Source organism: Apodemus sylvaticus, chromosome 7 (assembly GCF_947179515.1).
Source record: "Apodemus sylvaticus chromosome 7, mApoSyl1.1, whole genome shotgun sequence".
In the NCBI taxonomy this organism is placed as follows: Eukaryota; Metazoa; Chordata; class Mammalia; order Rodentia; family Muridae; genus Apodemus; species Apodemus sylvaticus.
The window spans coordinates 43,475,577-43,497,836 of record NC_067478.1 but is presented as its reverse complement, the minus strand read 5'-3'; positions in this window follow the sequence as shown (position 1 = coordinate 43,497,836).

Here is a 22,260-nt window from a genome sequence, read left to right as displayed (position 1 = left end):
ATGTCTTGTAAGCACAGAGAATTGTAAATGAAGCGCTTAGAGATTCCAATTCTTATTCAATTATCCTGTCAGTTCAGGGCCTGGTTTTCAATTGTCTTCACTTAGGAGACAGAACCTGAGTAAAGATGTCTGAAGACCACTAGAGGCAGCAAGTAGCATCCAGTCCAGCCACTCTAGAGTAATTTCTCTCCTCCCCTGCATCCTCCCAAGTGGGAAGCAAGTGCCTGGCTAAAAGAAGAGAGGAAGGAGGAAATTGTGTAAGCGGAGATTTGATGATTCTCCTGGGTCTCCAAGCAAATGGTCTTTCTGGTTTGCTGCATGGGAAAAGAATGGAGGGAAATAGTCACAAGAATGAAGTCGAGACTAACAGAAGGTCCAAGTCACAGAGCAGAAAGGAATTCCTCACGAAGGAGCTGGCACGGGGTGAGCACTAATACACATTCTTTGCTTACATCCAAAGTTCTTATATGAGTAGAATGTAATGACTGCCAGTTATTGTCAACCATAAGAACTAATCCTGAGTTCTGCCCATCTCTTTTTTGTTTGTTTGTTGATTTGTCTGTTTCATTTGGGTTTTTTTGTTTATCTTAATAACTGCTAAAATGTGATTCACATAAGAGTAATTCCAGTATTTTTTAAGAATGTTATTAAGACTTTTAAACGAGGCAGTATACATGAGCTGGACCAAGGACTCCAACACAAATAAAGCAGAGGACTGCCTGGTCAGGCCGCAGTGGGAGAAGATATGCCTACCCCTCCAGAGACTTGAGGCCCCATGGAATTGAAAGGCATAGCAGTGGAGGGGGGACATCCTCTTGAAGACGGAGAGAAGAAGAATGGGATGAGAAACTCTGGGAGGGCAGACCTGGAGGGGGCCAATGACTGGACTGTAAAAAATATAAAAATAAATAAATAAATAAATAAATAAATAAATAAATAAATATTTAGTAACTCACAAAGAAATTCCTTTGCATTGTATGAGTATCCCCTCTCTTGTTTTAGTCTGTGATCCATCTTGTTGGCTCTTGTGTACTGAATGGATGAGGTAACCAACTCCATCCTATTTCCTGTGGTGATTCAGCTGTACCTACACCTTTGATGAAAGTCCTTTCTTTCTCAAGTGTCCTGTCAAAAACAATTGGCCAGAAAGAAGGCTTTGCTACCAGACTTCTACTCCATTAATTGTCTTAAGTACGACTTGCTATAAATGTCAGAGAGAGAGAGCGAAAGCAGGCAATTACACTTACTTGCTCATGTATGACTTAGTAGCACTCTTGGTCCACAATGTGTGGTTGGATCTCCATTGTCACGTGCCTGTTAATCGAAGTAAGTATTGAAATGTCACAAAGGATTAGTAAAGGGCCAAGTTCAATTGTCTTGTTTCACTGTTGATGACTGATGTTTGACATTACCACACACCTCATTCCCTTTTGCTCTTCTCACACTTCTCTGACTGTTGCCTAATCTACTTCATTGATTTACTCTTCTTCAACCTGATCACATTGCAGACACTGGAATTTCAGAGCTGGGGCTAGAGTTTGGCACAGTGCTACCTGGTAGGTACCAGGCACGTGATCTGAACCCTGGCATCTTAGAAAAGACAAACAAAAAGCTCCATTCCATTGGGACTGAAGAGATAAGATTTCTCGGGAGTGTAGAGCACTGACTGTTTTTCCAAAGGACTTTCGTTCAATTCTGAGCACCTACAAGATGGCTCACAACCATTGTAACTCCAGTCCCAAGGGATCCATGTCCTCTTTCTGGCCTTTGTTGATTTCAGACACTCACATGGTGTTTAGACACAGATACGGGTCTTAAACTCTCTTTAAACACACCAAGAGCCAAGACGCTCAGCTTCCGAATGTATGGCACCTTCCTCTACACACTGTAGCAGAGAATATGGTGCATCACCCTCTGGACTACAGTTTGCTTCTCATTACCTAGAACCTCTATTATATAATGGTGGCATTTTACTATTTATTACTGTGGGATTCCACCTCTCCCAAAAAATTCTACTACACATTTAGAATGCTTGACTATACACAGGAGAAAGTAAACTTAATGTACTTCTCATGTAACTTACAAAGCTCCATTGGAAAAACAAAACAAAAGTAAACCTTCCAGGAAATGGTCCAGGCAATGTGCTGGTGTGTCTGCCATATTCTACCCTCCTAAGGCACTAATTTAAGAAAACTGACATCAACACTGATTTCTTTCTTGGGACTTTGAAGGATTTTATGTTTTATATCTCATTGACTAATTAAGAGCCTTATGGTTTCCCCAGATTCAGAGGACATTGAAAGAGAATGTGCGTAGTCCTACAGTGATTGGCGTGCATCAGGGGCTGGGGTGGGGGGAGGAGACTGAGAGTTGGACTTCCCCTTCTCTTTTTGTTATTTTGTCTTTTTTTCCAGAGCTAAGGACCAAATCCAGGGCCTTGTGCTTGCTATGCAAGCACTTTATCACTGAGCTAAATCCCCAACCCCCTTCCCCTTCTCAAAAGAGAAGGGCAAGGTGGACTGGGGGGAAGGGTACTGGAAGGATGGGGGAACTTATACTAGGATGTAAAGTGACTAAATAAATAAATAAATAAATTAGAAATGAAAAAAGAAAAGTAGTGTGATATACCTTTGAAGAAATATGTCCACCTAGATACCACGATGGAAAGAATGAATGCGCCATAACTATTCAACTCTACTGTGTCAAGAAAAGTCTCCAAGAATTTCTGAGTATCTCCCTGCTACTTTGAGAAGCATTTATTGTAGTTCTTTGAAGTGGGCTGTTAGTTCATAGTATGCTAATCAAAGACCAAAGTCAAATGAGACACGAAATCCAGCTGGACCTCCTTCTGTAACTTGTCAGAGGATGTAGTATAGTACATGTCAAACAAAATATTTAGATGCAAAGTTGTTATTAACTTGAATTACAATATGGGGGAAATGACATATAATGTTAAAACTTTCCTCTTCCCATTCCAATTTAAATAGTATTGTTTAGTATCTCTCTGCCTTTGGTAAAATATAGTCTCTTACAATGTTTAGAAGATTGTGTATAAATAAACGTTAAACAAAAATCAAATTGAATTAAAACTGCCAAAATAGTTAGAGTTTCAAAATATGAACTAAAAATATTTGAAAGATTGAGCTGGGAATTAGGAACAATTGGGGGAAAATGTTTAAAATTAGTTTTACTACTATATTCCATAAAGCTAAAGCCAATTTGGACTTAAAAATGGAAGAAATATCATGAGTCAAATGACTCACTTATAGAGTATGTCCATCAGAATGGATCACCCTCTGGCTTGTGGTCATTCAAACTCAAAATCCTGGTACACAGTCGACATTCCCTTCAGCCATTTTTTGGGTTCCATTTTAAGCTGACATTGCATGAGGCTGAGTCACCCTTCCCAACACCCACATTCCACCAAAGTCTTTATTACTAGTCAAAGGCCACCAAGCTTCTGGGAGTGACAGCTCTATAAATACTCTCAAGCATTTTTTTCTCTACCTTTCTTTCTCTTTTTCTTTCATTCTCTTCTCTTTTTCTAATGAAATTACCTACTGCAATAAACTCATAAATAGAAATCCACATATGTAGATTAAGGTAGCCACCAAGACACTTTCCCAGTCTTAGACATTACACATCCCTGTGAATTTCTATGCAATAAGAATGGCCACTCTGAAGCTATGGTGTGCCATTTAGTGTTTACATTTTCACTATCAATTACTTTTATTTATACTTATTGTGCTAGTTTGTTTCTCAGTTGCTATGATAAAACACTGCACAAAACAAACTTAGGGAAGAAAGGGGTTTGTTTGGCTTATAGGTTATAACACATCATTCAAGGATATCAACCTGAACTCTAGAGAGGACCCTGATGGCAGAAATGGGGGACAGAGACAATGGAGGATTGGGACACACTGGCTTGTTCTCCATGACTTGCTCAGCTTGCTTTTCTTATAGAACAAAGGACCAAGTCCCTAGGGTTGGTACCCTCCAACATTAATCGTTATTCAAGAAACATCTCAAAGATTTTCTCACAGGTAATTTAATGGAGGCAGTTTCCATGTTTCCTCTTCCCAGATGACAAATTGCAAAATCACTAAGCAGGATAATCACCCATCACAAAAGAGAAAAGAAAATCTATGACAGAACTAAAACTGGAAAATCAATTATAGTTCTTTATCCTCTTTCATGAGGCATGTGTCTGTAGCTTGCATTCTGTCCTTCTTCCTTACTACATATCATTCTTTTGTTGTATTCTTTTGAAGAGTTATTCTGTATCCAAACAGTTTTACATAGATGAATGTATATACAATAGACTAGAATCTTGACATGAGGCAAAATATTTATTTGTGTGTGTATGTGTGTGTGTATGATATTTACATTGTCTAATGAGCTTATGAAATTTATATTGGATTCATTTTATATTTCAATAATACAACAATGATCATAAATGTGCAAATATCTCTATGGTAGTATATGTTGTTTTCTGAGTATATCCAAGGAGTGAAATAGCCGAGTCAGATGATAGTTCTTTTAATTTTTTAAGGATTGCCAAAATTGATTTCCATGATGTCTGTATTAATTTGTTCTTCTACCAGCAGAATATAGAGTTTTCCTTTTCCCACACCCTCTACAGCAGATGTCAGATTTCTTGATGGTGGCCATTTGACCACAGTAAGAATATCATGGTTTTAATTAGAGTCCTTAATGTCTAAGGATGTCGAACACTTCTTAAATCTAGTTATTGGGCACTTTTGCTTCTTCTTTGAAAGTTGTTCATTTAAGTACCCTGTTTATTGATTAGCAATCTTATTTTCTTGATATTTAACTTCTGCAGTTCTTGGTAAATTCTGATTAATAGCTCTCAGCATGAGTTATAGCTGATAAAGAAATATTCCCATTGAAGATCATTTAAGTCTCCACATGTAATTGAGCTGAAATTCTGTAGCTTATATTTGTTTCAACTCAGAAACCTACAGGTTTCTTCCAGTCCTTAATAATACCAATGATAAAACTGGTACCTCAAAATCAGTCAATGAGAAGTAGCAATATGCAAGGGAGGTGGTGGGAGAGTGGAAGACTGTCTGGGTCTGTTCATGCTTTCTTTGTTGTATTGAGACCCATGAAGAGATCTCATGGAAGCCACAGGTATTATGGCCTACACTGCCTCTACAAATTTTTAGGAAGTAATGCTGAGAATTCTTTTAAGAGAACAGGCTAAGTTCAGTCCTTTAATGTCTAATTAAATTTGCTTTTACCTTACCAATAACTTTTCAGGACCCATCACTCCAAAGTAGAACTAATAAATTGCACATTGCCATGCCTCTGCTTTGAACTCAGTGACAAAGCATGCTGTTGTAGGCACTCAAGAGGGTGTTCAGTTTGTCACCTGTTAATTCATTTTCCTTTGATATTACTATTTTGATTTTATTTTCTATTTCTTTTGGGGTAATTTTGATGTATTTTATCTTTCAAGGGACTTGTGGGTTTTTTCTTTGTTTTTTTTTTAATTGGTTGTTTTATTTATTTACATCTCAAACGTTATCTCCCTTCCCTGTTTCCTCTCTGCAGACTCTCTAGCCTATCACCCCTCCCCCTGCTTCTGTGAGGGAGCTTGCCCACCCGCCCACCCACTCACCCATTCACCTACTCCTACCTCACCAGCCCTAGCATTCCTCTACACTGGGGCAAAGAACCTCCATAGGACAAAGGGCCTGCCCTCCCATTAATGCCAGGTAAGGCAAACATCTGCTACATATGCTATTGGAGCCATAGGTCCCTCCATGTGTACTCTTTGGTTGGTAGTTTAGTCCTTGGGAGCTAGGGGAGGGGAGGTCTGTTTGGTTGATTTTGTTGTTCTTTCCATGGATTTGCAAACAGCTTCAGCTCCTTCAGTCCTTTCTCTAACACCTCCACTGGGGACCCCGTGATCAGTCCAATGATTTCTGTGAGCATCCACATCTATTCTGGTCAGGCTCTGGCAAAGCCTCTCAGGAGACAGCTATACCAAGCTCCTGTCAGCATGTACATCTTGACATCAGCAATAGTGTCTGGATTTGGTGTCTGCAGATGGAATGGATCACCAGGTGGGGCAGTCTCTGGAAACTTGCATTTTATGTGTGTACAAGGAAACTTATGTTTTGTGTGTGTGCAAGAAAACTTGTGTTTTGTGTGTGTGCAATTTCCACATGAAAGTTTGCTTTGTGTATTGATCTGCTATATAAACTCATACCATTCTTGCTACACTTAAATTCTAGCAGAGAAAAGACATTCCTGTCCATTTGTCCGGTGGATTCAGTCTTAACTTTACCCCAAATATAAAGAGCAAGACTTATCCTCTATATAAATATTTTAGTGAGTGATATATTTACAGCACTAAACTCTAAGAAGAAAAGGAAAAGAAAGAGAAAAAATACTGTAAAAGTAAGGATACAACATTTTGAACTACATTTTAATATATTTACAAAAAATTGCTAAAGTTGTATTTATGCAACTTCTAGATAAATGTTCCCATTCCTAACTCATCATCCTCCCATTTCCTTTCTTAAAGTTTGTAATTTATCTATTTGTTCTTTTGGAAACTACCAATCTTTTTGGACCTCTCCTCACTGGCTTTTTTTATTCCTGTCTTAGAGAAACAGGCTTCTTCCCAGTGAAAGTTTCAAAAGGGCTTTTCCCAAAGGGACCACACCACAATGAACTGACAGCTTGGGCAATCATTCTAGGAAGTGTCTCCCTTAAGTTGGCCAGACAGGATGAAATTAGACAGCTTTCTTTGAAATGCTACAGAAAGGAATATCAGGCACAGGAACAAAGAGGCTTAAGATGCCAAAATGACCTTCTGCACACTGAAGAAAGTAGTCAAGCACCAAGATGGAAGCCCACGAGGTTCACTGCTGTCTTCACTCTTTCGCATTTCCTCTCAAAATTAGTTTTGAAATTACAGAGTTTGTTATCAGGCTAAATAAAATTAACAAAAACAATAAATAAAGGAAGGCCCTTCCCTGTGATGTGTGTGGAGGTAGGACTGTCCCAGTTCATGTGCTGATGTAATCAGAGTCATGTAGCCTCAAAATCTACTGTTCTGCTTTCAATCATGGAGTCTTACTAATCTCTGAGTCTTACTCAGAAATGTCCCTTGATCCTTACACTGTCTCCTTATTCTACTTCTATGACCACTACCAAGTATTCTGTTAAGTAGGATATAGGTGTAAAAATGGTGTTTGCAGTTGTAATTTTTAAACCATTTTTGTGTGAAAATGTGGTTTGACATTATAAATTACATATCATATCGGCACAGATATTTATACCCAACTGATAGGCCGAAGCTGCTGACCCTTGAGGTTGAATTAGGGAAAAACAGGAAGAAGCTGTGTGAGTGTGTGAGTGAGTGTGTGTGTGTGTGTGTGCGTGTGCGTGTGCGTGTGTGTGTGTGTGTGTGTGTGTGTGTATGCGTGTGTGTGTGTCTATGTATATGGATGATGAATAGATATGTAGCTATAGATATAATAATATTTCACAAATATAATTTTGCATAAGTGTTATATACTAAAGAAGTTTATTATAATTTTGGACACATTTGAAAAGTGCACCCTGATCAAATTTGGTTTCACTTTATCACCTCTCTGTGCCCATGTGCTTCAGGTAATTTTATCTTAGAGTCCAAAAACTAGAGAGTATATGGCTGTTTTTTGTTGTTGTTGTTGTTGTTGTTGTTGTTTGTGGGGTGGTTCAAGACAGGGTTTCTCTATATAGCCCTGGCTGTACTGGAACTAACTCTGTAGAACAGGCTGGCTTTGAATTCAGAAATCTACCTACCTCTGCATCCCAAGTGCTGGGATTAAAGGTGTGCACCACCACAGCCTGGCTCTATGACTGGTTTTGTGGCATCTTTTGGTGTCTCTCTCTTTTTTTAATCATCTAAAATAGTAATCTATTTCTGGCCATTTGCTAAATATGTAAGGATTTCTTTCTTGCTTATTGCTGATATTCAATTATAAATATGTATATTTTTCTTTTTTATTCGGTATATTTTTATTTACATTTCAAATGATTTCCCCTTTTCTAGAACCCCACTCCCCAAAAGTCCCATCAGCCCCCTTCCCTCCCCCTGTTTTCCCACCCAACCCTTCCCAATTCCCTGTTCTGGTTTTGCCCTATACTGCTTCACTGAGTCTTTCCAGAACAAGGGGCCACTCCTCTGTTCTTCTTGTACTTCATTTGATGTGTGAATTATGTTTTGGGTATTCCAGTTTTCTAGGTTAATATCCACTTATTAGTGAGTGCATACCATGATTGATCTTCTGAGATGGGGTTACCTCACTTAGTATGATGTTCTCTAGCTCCATCCATTCGCCTAAGAATTTCATGAATTCATTGTTTCTAATGGCTGAATAGTACTCCATTGTGTAGATATACCACATTTTTTTGCATCCACTCTTCTGCTGAGGGATACCTGGGTTCTTTCCAGCATCTGGCAATTATAAATAGGGCTTCTATGAACATAGTAGAGCATGTATCCTTATTACATGGTGGGGAATCCTTTGGGTATATGCCCAGGAGTGGTATAGCAGGATCTTCTGGAAGTGAGGTACCCAGTTTTAGGTGGAACCACCAGACTGATTTCCAGAGTGGTTGTACCAATTTGCAACTCCAACAGCAGTGGAGGAGTGTTCCTCTTTCTCCCCATCCTTGCCAACATCTGCTGTCTCCTGAATTTTTAATCTTAGCCATTCTGACTGGTGTAAGGTGAAATCTCAGGGTTGTTTTGATTATACTCAAAGGATAAGCAGGCTGAGAAAGAAATTAGGGAAATAACCCCCTTCACAATAGCTGCAAACAGTATAAAGTACCTTGGGGTGACTCTTACCAAACATGTGAAAGATCTGTATGACAAGAACTTCAAGACTCTGAAGAAGGAAATGGAAGAAGACCTCAAAAAATGGAAAAACCTCCCATGCTCATGGATCGGCAGGATAAATATAGTTAAAATGGCCATTTCACCAAAAGCAATATACAGATTCAACGCAATACCCATCAAAACCCCAACTCAATTCTTCACAGAGTTAAAAAGAGCAATCTTCAAATTCATCTGGAATAACAAAAAACCCAGGATAGCTAAAACTATTCTCAACAATAAAAGAAATTCTGGGGGAATCAGTATCCCTGACCTCAAGCAATACTACAGAGCAATAGTGTTAAAAACTGCATGGTAGTTGTACAGTGACAGGCAGGCAGATCAATGGAACAGGATTGAAGATCCAGAAAAGAACCCACACACCTATGGCCACTTGATCCTCGACAAAGGGGCTGAAAACATCCAATGGAAAAAAGATAGCCTTTTCAACAAATGGTGCTGGTCCAATTGGAGGTCAGCATTCAGAAGAATGAGAATTGATCCATCCTTGTCTCTTTGTACTAAGCTCAACTCCAAATGGATCAAGGACCTCCACATAAAGCCAGACACTCTGAAGCTAATAGAAAAGAAACTGGGGAAGACCCTTGAGGACATCAGTACAGGGGGAAAGTTCCTGAACAGAACACCAATAGCTTATGCTCTAAAATCAAGAATTGACAAATGGGACCTCATAAAATTACAAAGTTTCTGTAAGGCAAAGGACACCATCAAAAGGGCAAATCGGCAACCAACAAATTGGGAAAAGATCTTCACCAACCCTACATCAGATAGAGGGCTAATATCCAATATATATAAAGAACTCAAGAAGTTAGACTCCAGAAAACCAAATAACCCTATTAAAAAATGGAGTACAGAGTTAAACAAAGAATTTTCACCTGAAGAACTTCAGATGGTGGAGAAGAATCTTAAAAAATGATCAACTTCATTAGTCATTAGTGAAATGCAAATCAAATATATACATTTTTTACATAATCCCATTCATGTGTCTATGAGTTAGCATGAACAAATTATCATTTGTATAATATGCCACAATAAAACATGAGTATGCTGGTATATCTTTGATAAATTGATTTTTATTTTATCTTATTTTTTTCTGTTCAAATGTTGAAGTCAAATCCTCGAACTAATCTACTTGGTCTTAAATACTTAACAAAAAAACAGTAACCAAAGAGGAGTGCAACTGTTAATAATAATAATAATAATAATAATAAAAGGCTGGGGTGGATCAGAGAAGGGAGGGCCAGCCTTGTACCCACTGTCTTAGTGTAGAATCAAGAATAGCTATCAATAACCACAGTGTAACTCCAAAATTGTTTGTTCAAGTGTGTTTGGCTTCAAACTCCATTAAACTCTACCATTTTACAGCTTTTTTTTGTAGTAAGCACATGCCTATTTGATTTCTTGGTTAAATTTATGTCTTCCAGATATTAAAATTTTATGTAAAACTGATGATCACATGTAACTTGTAGCCAGTTAACATCAGAAGCCAATATTTTCCACCACTGCTCCAAGATCAGGAATCTGGGATTACTGGTCCATCAGTAGATAAAGCCTTGACCAGCTATTAATCATCTCATAAGATGGTCCATGTTCCCTTAGATCACCTTCTTTAAAGGAAGATGATAATTCTTGGGAAATAAAGTATGAGCATTAGAATTAGGAGGAAACAGGCTGGCTGCTGCAACACCTATGACAACAGGCAAACACACTTCTAGTAATGAGCAGAGTAGAAGGGAGCTAGAGGCAAGCGGATGAAGACCAAGAAAATCCAAGATGAGGACACATGTCACCAAGTGCTGACCCCGCGACACTGCAGTGCATCTGTGCAGTAAGTCACCCGTGCAGGAGGACACATTGGAAGCAAAGTGCACAGAAACACATGGCACTGGAAGTTTTCTCTTTCCTATGAAAAGCATAAACAATGCAGTGATTCCCCACAAAGCAAAATGCCCATCTCTATTTAGACTGTTTTGCACACAGGGTAGAATTCTGTGCTTTTCAGAAATACACTTTCATTTCTTCACTCCTTGAAAGGAAAAATTCAGCTCATATTGAGTGCAGAAGTATGTTCCAAATTTATATTATTTATGGTGATATTAAATCTATTTTACCAGATATAAAATAAAGAGCAAACTGATTCTCAAAATTCATCTCAACAAATCCATATTCACCATTATATAAGTCGCTGAGCATAAAATTAAATTTTGCTCATACAATGCACCTTCATAAAACACTTGGCTTGGGTAGTAGAATTTAATTGCTACTGTTTTCCTAAATTGATACTACTTCCAAGAAATCATAAATGAGATAGAACTTTTGAATACTTTTGGCATAAAGTAGAGGTCTGAACTCTTGATTGAAAAGAAGAAACAGTACTAATGTTAACCTCGGTGACACAGAATACCGAGAGGATCAGACTTGATTAGAAAGGGCGCATGCGAACGTCTTTCATAGTTACTAATGAAAAACATACTGTATTTGTATAAACATGGTCAAAAGCCTGGCTTAAAACTTTAGATATTCAGCAAATGAAAAATTTCCCTGCAAATGATAAACATTTGAACAACAGCCCAAAAGTTGCTGAGTGTGAAACTGGAAGTTGAAATTTAAGTGAGCAATGAGGAAATCTGAAGGCTGGACACAGGGGACAGAAGAATAGAATCCACAGTCTACAGTCACGTTGCTTCATGTCTAGTCAGTGTCTAGGCAGAAACATAAATGCAAGCCGTATGTTCGTCATGGCTACTCCAACAACAAAAGCATATATGCAGGTTGTCTGTATGGACACACACCTTTTCCTCCTCTTTCTTTCTGTACTTTCTATTTCACTGCTGTCCTGCCTGAATGATCTAGAGTTCCAGTAATATTCTTTGCAATGGATTTTAACCTATTTAATTGGTTTATCCTGCAGTTCATGTCAGCCATGCATGTCATTTTGGGGCAACAGATCTTGCCTACCTTTTGTGACAATACCGTAAACAGAATTATATCCTAAAGCTAAACAATGCCTGCTTGTGGCACTGGAGAAGTCTCTACTCAGAAGCCTTCCTGTCACTCTAAATCCCAGCTTACCCCCAAAGTCCCATTTCCCCTTGACCTGTTCAAGTACTTCTATGTTTTACTGTCTTCTTATACAGTATGTCTTTGGAATCCCATCATGTTACCATAAAGCAATCTGTTGGATAATTTCCTAAACAGAGACAGCTGCCTCCCTAAGAGGCGCTCTTGGATCATGACTAAAATAACAAACATCTCCTTAGCAACATATGTGATGCAGTTGGGTAATTCTTATAACACTGACCAGCCGCAGTAATAGAGGGCTCACTTTTGTCCTGTCAGCCAATGTAACTGATCTCTACTTTTCAGAGTTAGTGTGAGAATTAGCTGATAGTAAACGTGAACTCTGGTACAGTGTAAGACAATGTTCACTGTTTAATAGCCATACATATCTATCTCATAGTAAGCCTTACTCTGATTTGACAGCCATTGCCCTAGAACCTAAATATGGCAGTGATATAATTTTTAAAACCAAGCAACAAAAAGATACCAACAAGTATCCTTTTAAAACACACATTTGAAAAGAAGTCATCCTGATACCATCTATTAGGCAAGAGGAAGAGTCTAGCACCAACGTGAAGGAGAGAAAAGACACACAGAGTTCACACTTGGGAGCAGAGCTTGATAAACTATTAGGTGTAGCTTTGGAACAGTTCCCAAAGCAAGATAATAATTTTAGACTTTATAAAATAAATTTAAGAGAAAAACACTTACCCAATATGGTTTGAAACAAATATTTTGATTACATAATAGGCCGAGAGAAGTCTGTCATGGAATATGGAATGTGGAAAAATTGTTTTCTGTCATGTCAAGCAATGCCTGGGGCTGTGTCTAGCTCCGGAGTCCACACCTTGATGAACCAGAACTCCCATGTATTTGAACGAGGGAAATGCTAAGCAAGGCTGGCAATGTGACATGTGGTAAGTGGCAAACGGGATAAGGGTTGTCTCCATTGCAGAATAATGACTTTAAAGAACTGATATACTGAGCCATAACATCATTGAGAACAAGGATCAGCACTTTTGACTTTTATGTCCTTGGTGCTCGCATATGATTGGTGCTAAATAAAGGTCTGTGGAATGAATGAGCGGATGAATAATTGAATGGCCAGCTGTCATACAGAGCAGAAAGGAAGTTTGTTCTTTGTATCCCCATAAGGCAGTGGTGATGGAAGTTGTATAGAGATGGTGACTGAGATAAAGAGAGCAGCTCGACATAAAGGAGATATGAACCTGTGCAAACTACACCAACAATGACAGGAATAACTACCAGAGAGGATCACATCTCCAGTCACAAAGAGGGTAAGCATGCTCTTCTCCACACTAGATGGGCACCTCTGGGCTCTGTCACTATTCAGCTCCATCAGTGTCGAGTGTCCTAGTACATTAGCTCAGTGACTAGTGAGTATTTCATCAGTATTACTTACACAGGCATGAAGAAATCACCTTCCTAAAATTTCATTTTCTTTTCTTTTAAAATTTTATTTAATCTTTTTTTTTTACACTCTCAATTTTATTCCCCTCCCTGTCCTCCCTCTGAGTGTTCCACATTTCATACCACATCCCCACCCTGTCTCCAAGAGGATGTCCCCACCCTCTTTCTCTTCCTCCCTCCCCCCTCCCCACCAGACCTCTCCACACCCTGGGTCTCCAGTCTCTTGAGGGTTAGGTGCATCTTTTCTGACTGAGTCCAGACAAGCAGTCCTCTGCAGTATGTGTTGGGAGCCTCTTATCAGTGCTGTATGCTGCCTGGTTGGTAGTCCAGTGTCTGGGAGATTTTGGGGATCCAGGTTAATTGAGACTGCTGGTCCTCATAAAGAGTGGCCCTTCTCCTCAGCTTCTTCCATCTTTTCCCAAATTCAACCACAGGTCCATTGGTTAGGTGTAAATATCTGCATCTGACTCTTTCAGCTGCTTGTTGGTTCTTTCGAAGGCAGTCATGACAAGTTCCTTTTTGTGAGCACTCCATAGCCTCAGTAATAGTGTCACGTCTTGGGGCCTCCCCTTGAGCTGGATTCCACTTTGGGCCTGTCACTGGACCTCCATTTCCTCAGGCTCTTCTCTATTTTTGTCCTTGTAGTTCATTCAGACAGGAACAATCACGGGTCAGAGTTTTCACTGTGGGATGCCAACCCCATTCCTCACTTGATACCCTGTCTTTCTCCTGGAGGTTGGCTGTACAAGTTTCTTCTCCCCTAAAACTTCATTTTCATGTTACTTTTTGTTGTTCTTATTTACTTTTGAGATTGTATTTTAAATAACATTTCTCACTTTCCTTTCTTCCCTCCAAACTTCCCCATAAACCCTTCTCTGCTCTCTTTCAAATTCATGGCCTCTTTTTTCATCAACTGTTATTCATATACACATATATACTTAAATATAACTCTAATTCCTAATATAATAATCATATATTCCTAAATATAATAACTGTAAGTATAATATAGTGTTACATGTATGTGTTTTCAGGGCTGACATTTGGTATTGTACAACCAATTGGTGTGTGCTTTCCTGGGGAATATACTTTCCAGGGGGGCCAGGGCCACCTCTCCCACTCAGCTTTACTGAGCTGCCTGTAATTATTTGTGTAGAGTTGAGGCCTCCTGGGATTTTCCTGGCCCAGAGTTATAGAGTCAGTCCCAATGAATAGACCGACAAAACACTCCCACACCTACAGCTCAGGGAATATTGCAGAAGAGTGGCCAGGAAGATTATAAAGGCCAGAGGCTCAGAGAATTTGCTGTGAGATTGTCTCTTAGTAACATCAGACCATACACCCAGATATTCTCACCGACATGACTGGGCTGAACAAGGAGGAATCCATCAAACATCCTGTTGCTTTGGGCTATGTCTCATGAGTCAAGAGGTTTTTTTTTTTTTTTTTTTTTTTTTTTTTTTTTTTTCAGAAAGGACAGCACATATGTACACACAGAGGTAAATGCCTCTGCCTGCCACACAGCTGTCCAATAAAGCCTCTGATGTATTCAAATGAGAAAACTAAGTCTGGTCTTAAATCAAGTAGAGACTGGCAAAGACAGATGTGGCAAATCTTAGCACACGTTCCTTCTTTCCTTTGTCACTATTGCTGAAGGCTGAAGGTGACTTTCACTGGGAACTTGTGGCCATGCAGCGCCATACTGTTCTGAACTGAACCAGAAACCCAGAAGAACTTGTTTATCCCCAGCTGCACTTCTTTGCTCTCTAGGACCTATGTCCCCCCATATTCTTGAACTAAATTTAGCCTCAGAAAAACATTATAGCTGTAATGTCCTTAAGAAAAAATTTCACCATCTAAGTATAGGCGACTACCACTTCTACCCTGGCTATCCATGATTCCTAAAACACAGATACTCTGCACAATTATAAAACTAACCCAATGCTCATGATTTTCTACAGAAATTATCTGTTTTGAACATGATATTGTCTACTAATTTATTAGCTAATTTATTAGCTTTGGGACTTATAAACAAAAGAAACAGCAGTTTATGTAAGACTAGATAAAGAAATTCTAAGGAATAAAATCTAAGTTTAACAAAAAATTAAAATGTCAAGAAACAAATAGGCAAGAGTTTCAGTTTTAATGATGAAGCCAAGGTGTATGTTTGACGATATCTTGGAGTTCTGCAAAAGGTTCCTACTTGAACCAGAATACAGTGATGTTCGTGACCCTTGTTCTAGGCCCACTTGTACTTTCACATCAAGTTACGCAGTTCTAGCAAGGAGCTGTGAGCGTATCAAGGATCTCAGCCCATGATATCGAGCCACTCACACACAATTTCTGACAAGTTAGCTCCCTTCTCACCCACTGTTCCTACTCTGATGTCTTCTCCTTCTAGTCTGTTCTCAGAAAAAAAGCAGGTGAGGTTTGTTTTTCCAGAGTCCCCCTACCTGCTGTTTCCTTGTAGTGACTTTCATCTATTGATTCTATTTGCACAGGGTGGAGTCAAGCATCTCATCACTGCCAGAGCCCTCTGCTGCTACCCCTGCATCTGTCTTAAAGATCATCTAGCTGCTGCCTAACAGCCAGGAAATTACAATTTGTACTTAACTGCTAATACATGTCTGTGTGTGTGTGTGTGTGTGTCAGTATGAAAGTATGTCTAATGACAACAATCTTCCAACAGATTATCAGAAGAAACATCACACCAATATTTCAAAAGATATAGCAATGCCAGTGGTTATCCCTGGACATTCTAAACAATAACAGGTGAACCCTATCTGAGCTATAGAATCAGAAACTGGAACCTTTGAGTACTTACTAAGATCTATACAGGAAATTCAAAGTGTCAAAATAAAAACATTTTGAATAAAACATTTATATTCTAGGTCATATTTATTTTCATACTTGTCACAATGGCTTAAAATTTTGAGAACTAAATTTCAGAATTTAATTCAAGATAAAACTCTAGCTTCACAGCCCCCCCCCCTCTCTCTCTCTCTGCCCCTCTCTGTGTCTGTTTCCCTCTGTTTCTCTCTTTCATGTTGTGTTTTCTTTTTGTTAAACATTAGCTCTTTTTTTAAATTAACTCCCATTCTCAGCTCTCCATGCTTCGCCATGATTCCATTCACTACAGCATCTCCTTTCCCACAGAATATAGTCTGGATAATTGACAAATGGAGTTGCATTGAGTTTAAAGGCTTTTAAAAAGCAGAAGTCACTGTCAAAAGAATGAAAATGGAGCCTCGAGAATAGGAGAGAATCTTTTGCTGTTAGGCTAGAATTTTAGGCAATCTGGAGAAGCTTTAACAGAACTCTATTATGTTAAATCCAAATATGTGTGCCAAGGAACATTAAGATCACAGAACGAACGAGTCTGTCATGCACTAACATCAAACAAACAAGAGTTAGTCATGGATGAGTGATCCCCACGCTGTGTCTCAGCGTACCTTTCTTTCTCAATAAACTTCTTCAGACATTTGATTTTTCTATTAAGAAAGCACAAGATACACCTTTCCAGGAGAACTATACACATAACTTCTCTATTATCCTTAATTAGAAAAACACTTTTTTGAAGAAATACCTTGCCAAAGCTATCAAGAAATAACTATTCAGGTGCCAAGAGGCTCAAAACATATGTGAAGCCCCCAACACAGTGCTCCATTCAAAGCAGATACTCGGTGAAAGGCATGGCCCATCAGCAGTGACGAAGCCAGTGCTGTATCTCTGGACAAGTAGATTTATGATGACTAATCTACATCCAAGCACCTACAAAGTGTTTCTTGAAAGAGGAGATGAGAAAAAGAGGAGAGCTAGCAAGTTTTGGGTACTACATCATGTTAAGCATGCAAATGTGTCATCGTTTGATTGTTATCTGAAGTAGTAATTATACTTACTAAAAAAACCCACAGGGGTAGGCTTATTATGTGAGTTTTCATGTGTTTGTGTATATTTCACAGAGGTGTGTGTTACTGCAGTGCACATTTGTGAGGGTACTCTTGAATGTGTGCATTATCCGAATACATGTAGAAGCCAGGCATCAAATTTGAATGTCATTCCTCAGAAGAGATCTATGTTGATTTTGGGGATAGAGTCTGTCATTGATATGAGGCTCCCTAGCCAGCGAGCTTTAGGGTTTTCATGTCTCTACCTCCTAATACTGGAATTACAGCAAAGGAATTGAAGCTACCTTTTTTACATAGATGTTAGAAAGGCAGCTGTTGGGTCTTGTGAACCACAAGAATGAAATAAGAATACTTAGCATGTCCATTATGAAAAGAGAAGGAAGAGGTCTTGATCAAGCAGGTGGAAGTGAGATGAATAAAAACACTAGATTTTATTCCCAAATGAGTATCTGTACTCAATGTTGAGATTTTGTTTGGTTTGGCTTTAAGAAAGAATTTGATGAAACCATGACTTATACAGTGACTTAAAGAACTTAAAGAACACTGAACTTGAAGGGAGGCCATAGAAGGGAGACCCCCCACCCCAGAATTTCATTGTGTTAAGCAAAGAACCTGAGCTACATCCAAAAAGAAATGTCAGGCACACATCTGGATATGAATGCAAGAACCTCAACAGAGAAGGGGATGAGTCCTGTGAAAATGTGGGAGTCATCAGCCAGGGTGAGCTCATCCAGAACAAAAGTGAGATGGAAAAGTTGACAGCCTGAGACCAATCCTGAGCTGCCAAATGAGGGAGGGGGTTAAAGATGGGGTCCAAAAACACAACAAAATTAGTAAGAATGGACCAGAGAAGGAGGGAGGCTGGGAGATAGCTGTGCTCTAAATAGTAAAGGGTGAAGCTCTCCAGAGACAGAGAGAGGTGGTGAAAACCTCAGCATTTAATGGGACATTTTGGAACTGTAACTCTTCTGTCGCATCACCTAGGTAAGGATGGAGAGGACATTTTGATGCAGTTGCCTATGAAAAAGAGGATGTGCTATGACAGCACATGGTCACATGCATGTGTTGGCTAGAAGAGAAGATGAGAGGGTTTATTTCTGATGGCAATGATTTTCCTGCTGCAAATATGATGATGTGAATCTCAAAACAAATCTCAGAATCAAGTAGTGTTGTGAAGTAATTTGGAGTTGGTCTTCCTTTTTGTATATCAGGGTTTTAAATAGAATTTAGAGATGGCCCCTCAAGTCCAGGAACACCTAGTCAGAATTTTCCTACCAATTCTTCTCAAATCTTACAATCATCTCCTTCTTGAAAGCTGGGCATTCAGGCCAGAGATGAAAGTGAAGAGGCAGTCTTCTAGTTATAGGGCTGAAAACACTAGTTTCCACTATACTCCTTTTAAAATGATAAAAAATAAAAGAAAACAAAAAACACCACCACCAAATAAATGCTGGCATGGATATGGAGCCAAAAGGACTCTTGAGCCTCTTTGGGTTTAATTTTAATCAAATTTTACTTTATTTATTACTGTGTTTGTGTTTATGTGAATATATCCGTGGGGGAGGGTATGTGAGTGCAGGTTAGCACATGTGTACAGAGGTCAGAGAACACACCTCCAGAATTTGTTCTCATCTTCATTTTGTAGTGATAGAATCTCCTGATCTTTCTTCTATTGTACTAAGGATTCCAGGCCACCTGGCCCACTATCTTCCATGCAGGTTTTTTTCCTTCCATCTTTCTGTAGGAGTGCTGGGGCTACAAATCAGAGTTGTCCCATGAATCTCTTAAATGGGTTCAAAGTTTTAAACTTAGATGGTCAGGTTTGCATGGCAAGTACTTTGTTTCTTCATTTACATAATGAGCCACCTTGCTGCCAGAGAAGGACTTCTACTTTGAAAGACAGTTTGTCAATTCCTTTCTTTTCCTTCTATTTCCTCTTCTCTTGATCCACTTCTTCCTTTCTTCCTTTCTTCTTTCTTTCCTTCCTTCCTCCCTCCCTTCCTTCTTTCCTTCTTTTCTTCCAGCTAAAAACTGAACCTCACATGTGTTAGGGAAGTTCTGTACTATTAAACCGTTGTCCTAACTCTACGTGAACAATTCTTATCACACTGAACATGCTCTTGTCACATGACTCAACAGCCACACTCTTGTATTCACCCAAATGGCATGAAAAGTTAGGACCTCACATTGGATATTGTATAAGTTTTATAGTTCATTGGCAAACCTAGAAAGCAAGCAAGATGTCCATTATTTTATGAATACTCAAATAAAATGCTGTTCACTCCTAAAATACTGTGCCATACAGTGCTAAAGAAATGAGATATCAAGTCATCAGAGCTATAGAAGATCCTGAAATATATACATATAAAGTGAAGGAAAATACAGTAAAGTAAACTGTGTATGATTCTGCATATCTGACCTGGAAAAACTCAAACCCATGGAGATGATAAGACCAGTTGATTTTAGAAGCTAAAGAGAAAAGACAGATAAGTAGATAGGATGTTTTAGATAGTGAAATTGGCATAGAACTCTACAGTAATAGGTGCACAGCATCCTTCATTTGTCCAAGCCACCGGCTGTGTGCCACGCAGTGTGAGTCCTGAGGTAAACTACGGACAGTGTGTCAGTGTGGTGCACAGACTCCTTGGACGTATCGAACATTCCCTGTGCTGGAGACTGCTGAGAGGCAGAGGCTGTGGGTGTGTTGGATAGAAGGTTCTAGAAACTATGCTTTCTATTCAACTTTTATTTTCATCTTCTCGAAAAGTACAGAGTTAAAAAGTCACCATTTGTGTGTATGTGTATATATACATGTGTATTCATTTATATAAATATGAGCGCACATGTAAAACAGCACACTGACAGATATCAGAAGGCAACTTTGTTTGAAAGAGCATATACCTAGCTAGCTGCTCTATACATTTCCAGAGGCCCTCCTGCCTCTGTATTTCATCTCACCTCAGGAACACTGGGATTACAGATGTGTGCTACCCCGTTGAGCCTCAAGTGGGTTTGGAAAATTCAAACTCAGGTCTGCACACTCAGCGAGTTGCCATTGAACAATTCCCTCAGATCAAAAACAAAACAAAACAAAAAAAAACCCAAAAAACAAAAAAAATATCTTTTCAATAAATATTAAGCTGATTATATGAAAACCACATATTCCTTCTCCATGTGGGATTTGCTATAGCCACTCCAAAAGCCTTCTTGCTTGGGTTTCTCTTTAGCTAAAGAAGAGAAAAATATTACGTTGCATTAACTCCCCTGGAGCCTCTAGGCCTCCTCACAGCTGCTGATCCCAGTTCAGACAGAATAGGACACATCCTTACATACTTCTATGGTAACTTGTATTCAGGAAAATATAGCAGTTGTAATTAATTAGTTCTATGTTTTTGAAATTTGTATGGTGAAAAAATTATAAGATGAAAAACTCCAATAAAGCCAGAGTTTAGGGTGTTTTTTTCAAAGTTTATTATTTAAGTCTGTCTTTATTTTGAGAGAGTGACTTCAGCAGGTCATGGTGGGCCTGAGGTCAAACAGAATAAGCCCAAATTCCATCACTCAGTGCCATGCTAAACAGGAAGAAACACATAAAACTGTCAGACGATTTCACTAAAAGGTCTGTATTGGGGCTGAAAAAAAAAAAGAAAGTAACATTTCCAGTAGTAGTTTGGAAGGTTTTATTTCATTTGTTTGCCTTATAAAAGTCATGCTTGGTCATCTTATTAAAAGACAGTCTTGCTATAGAAAACACAAGACTGCTCCACAAAATTATGCATCAACAAATATTGATTTGCTCCAGGTTGGACTCTAGTTGCAGGACTCCAAATGGCCCCATTGATTCAAGACAGAAGAACTGTGTCTCTGTCTGTTTTGACTCTCCAGGATTTCCTTAACCTTCGCCTCACCAAAAAAAATCTATCAGTCTGCAGACTGAGGTGTTGAATGAATGTGCCCAGAGGTGTGAAGCACTGGGCAGCAGCCCCGGGGAGTGCCCTGTGCTTCCCTGTCAAGTCCTGCCCACAGCTGCCAGGCTCACCTCTCCTTCAGCCACTGCTCTGGTTACGTGGTAATGGAATGACTCTACTAGGACATCTCTGAATGGCCTCTTCACCATGTACCAGAGTCAGACAAAATCAGCCCTTCATTCTCCCTGGCAGGGGGGAAGCTAGGCACATATGGTGAAATATGAAGACACATCGAGGCTATGCTGAATTTAACCATTTGTGTATAGCTCATCATCTTCGCCTTTCTGCCATTAGGAATGCACACGGGGATTATGATGGAGGTGAGGTGCTGTATCAAGAATGCCAGTAAGGCAGGATAGAACACATCCACTAAATCTGTAAGATCAACTCCTCCAACTAAAATATTCTTAGCTAGCAATGAAATGATCAGGAAAATGTTTCCTGAAAAGTGATGACCAAATAGTGTGGAAAGGTTGTATATATGTGTAGTGCGAATATTAGGTTTCTTAGTAGAGTAAATATTCATTATGACCTTTCCATCCATGTGTATCACTGTACTTGGCTCAATTTTACCAACCACTATTCTCTCTGATTCCCTCATCTTCATTTATCTCTCCTGTACTCATCCCCTTTCCCCCTTAGATAGTGAGATAGTGTGCTCCCCCTCTCTTTTTTCTCTTGCTCTCGCTGTCTATCTATCTATCCTGCAAATGTCATAATTGTATTCCTCTTTAAGACTGAATAAAACTGCAACATGGGCCTAGTGTGATACACAATTGGTTAAAAGTGCTTGCCAGAAAAAGTTGACATTCTGGGCTTGACACTTACAACTAATGTAACATCAAGAAAAATAAGAAGCTCTGCGCAGTCATCCTCTAACCTCCATGCATGTAGTATATTGAACAGATACATCACAGCATACACATACATGCACAACAAATCATAAGTAAAATTAAAACGTCAAAATTACACA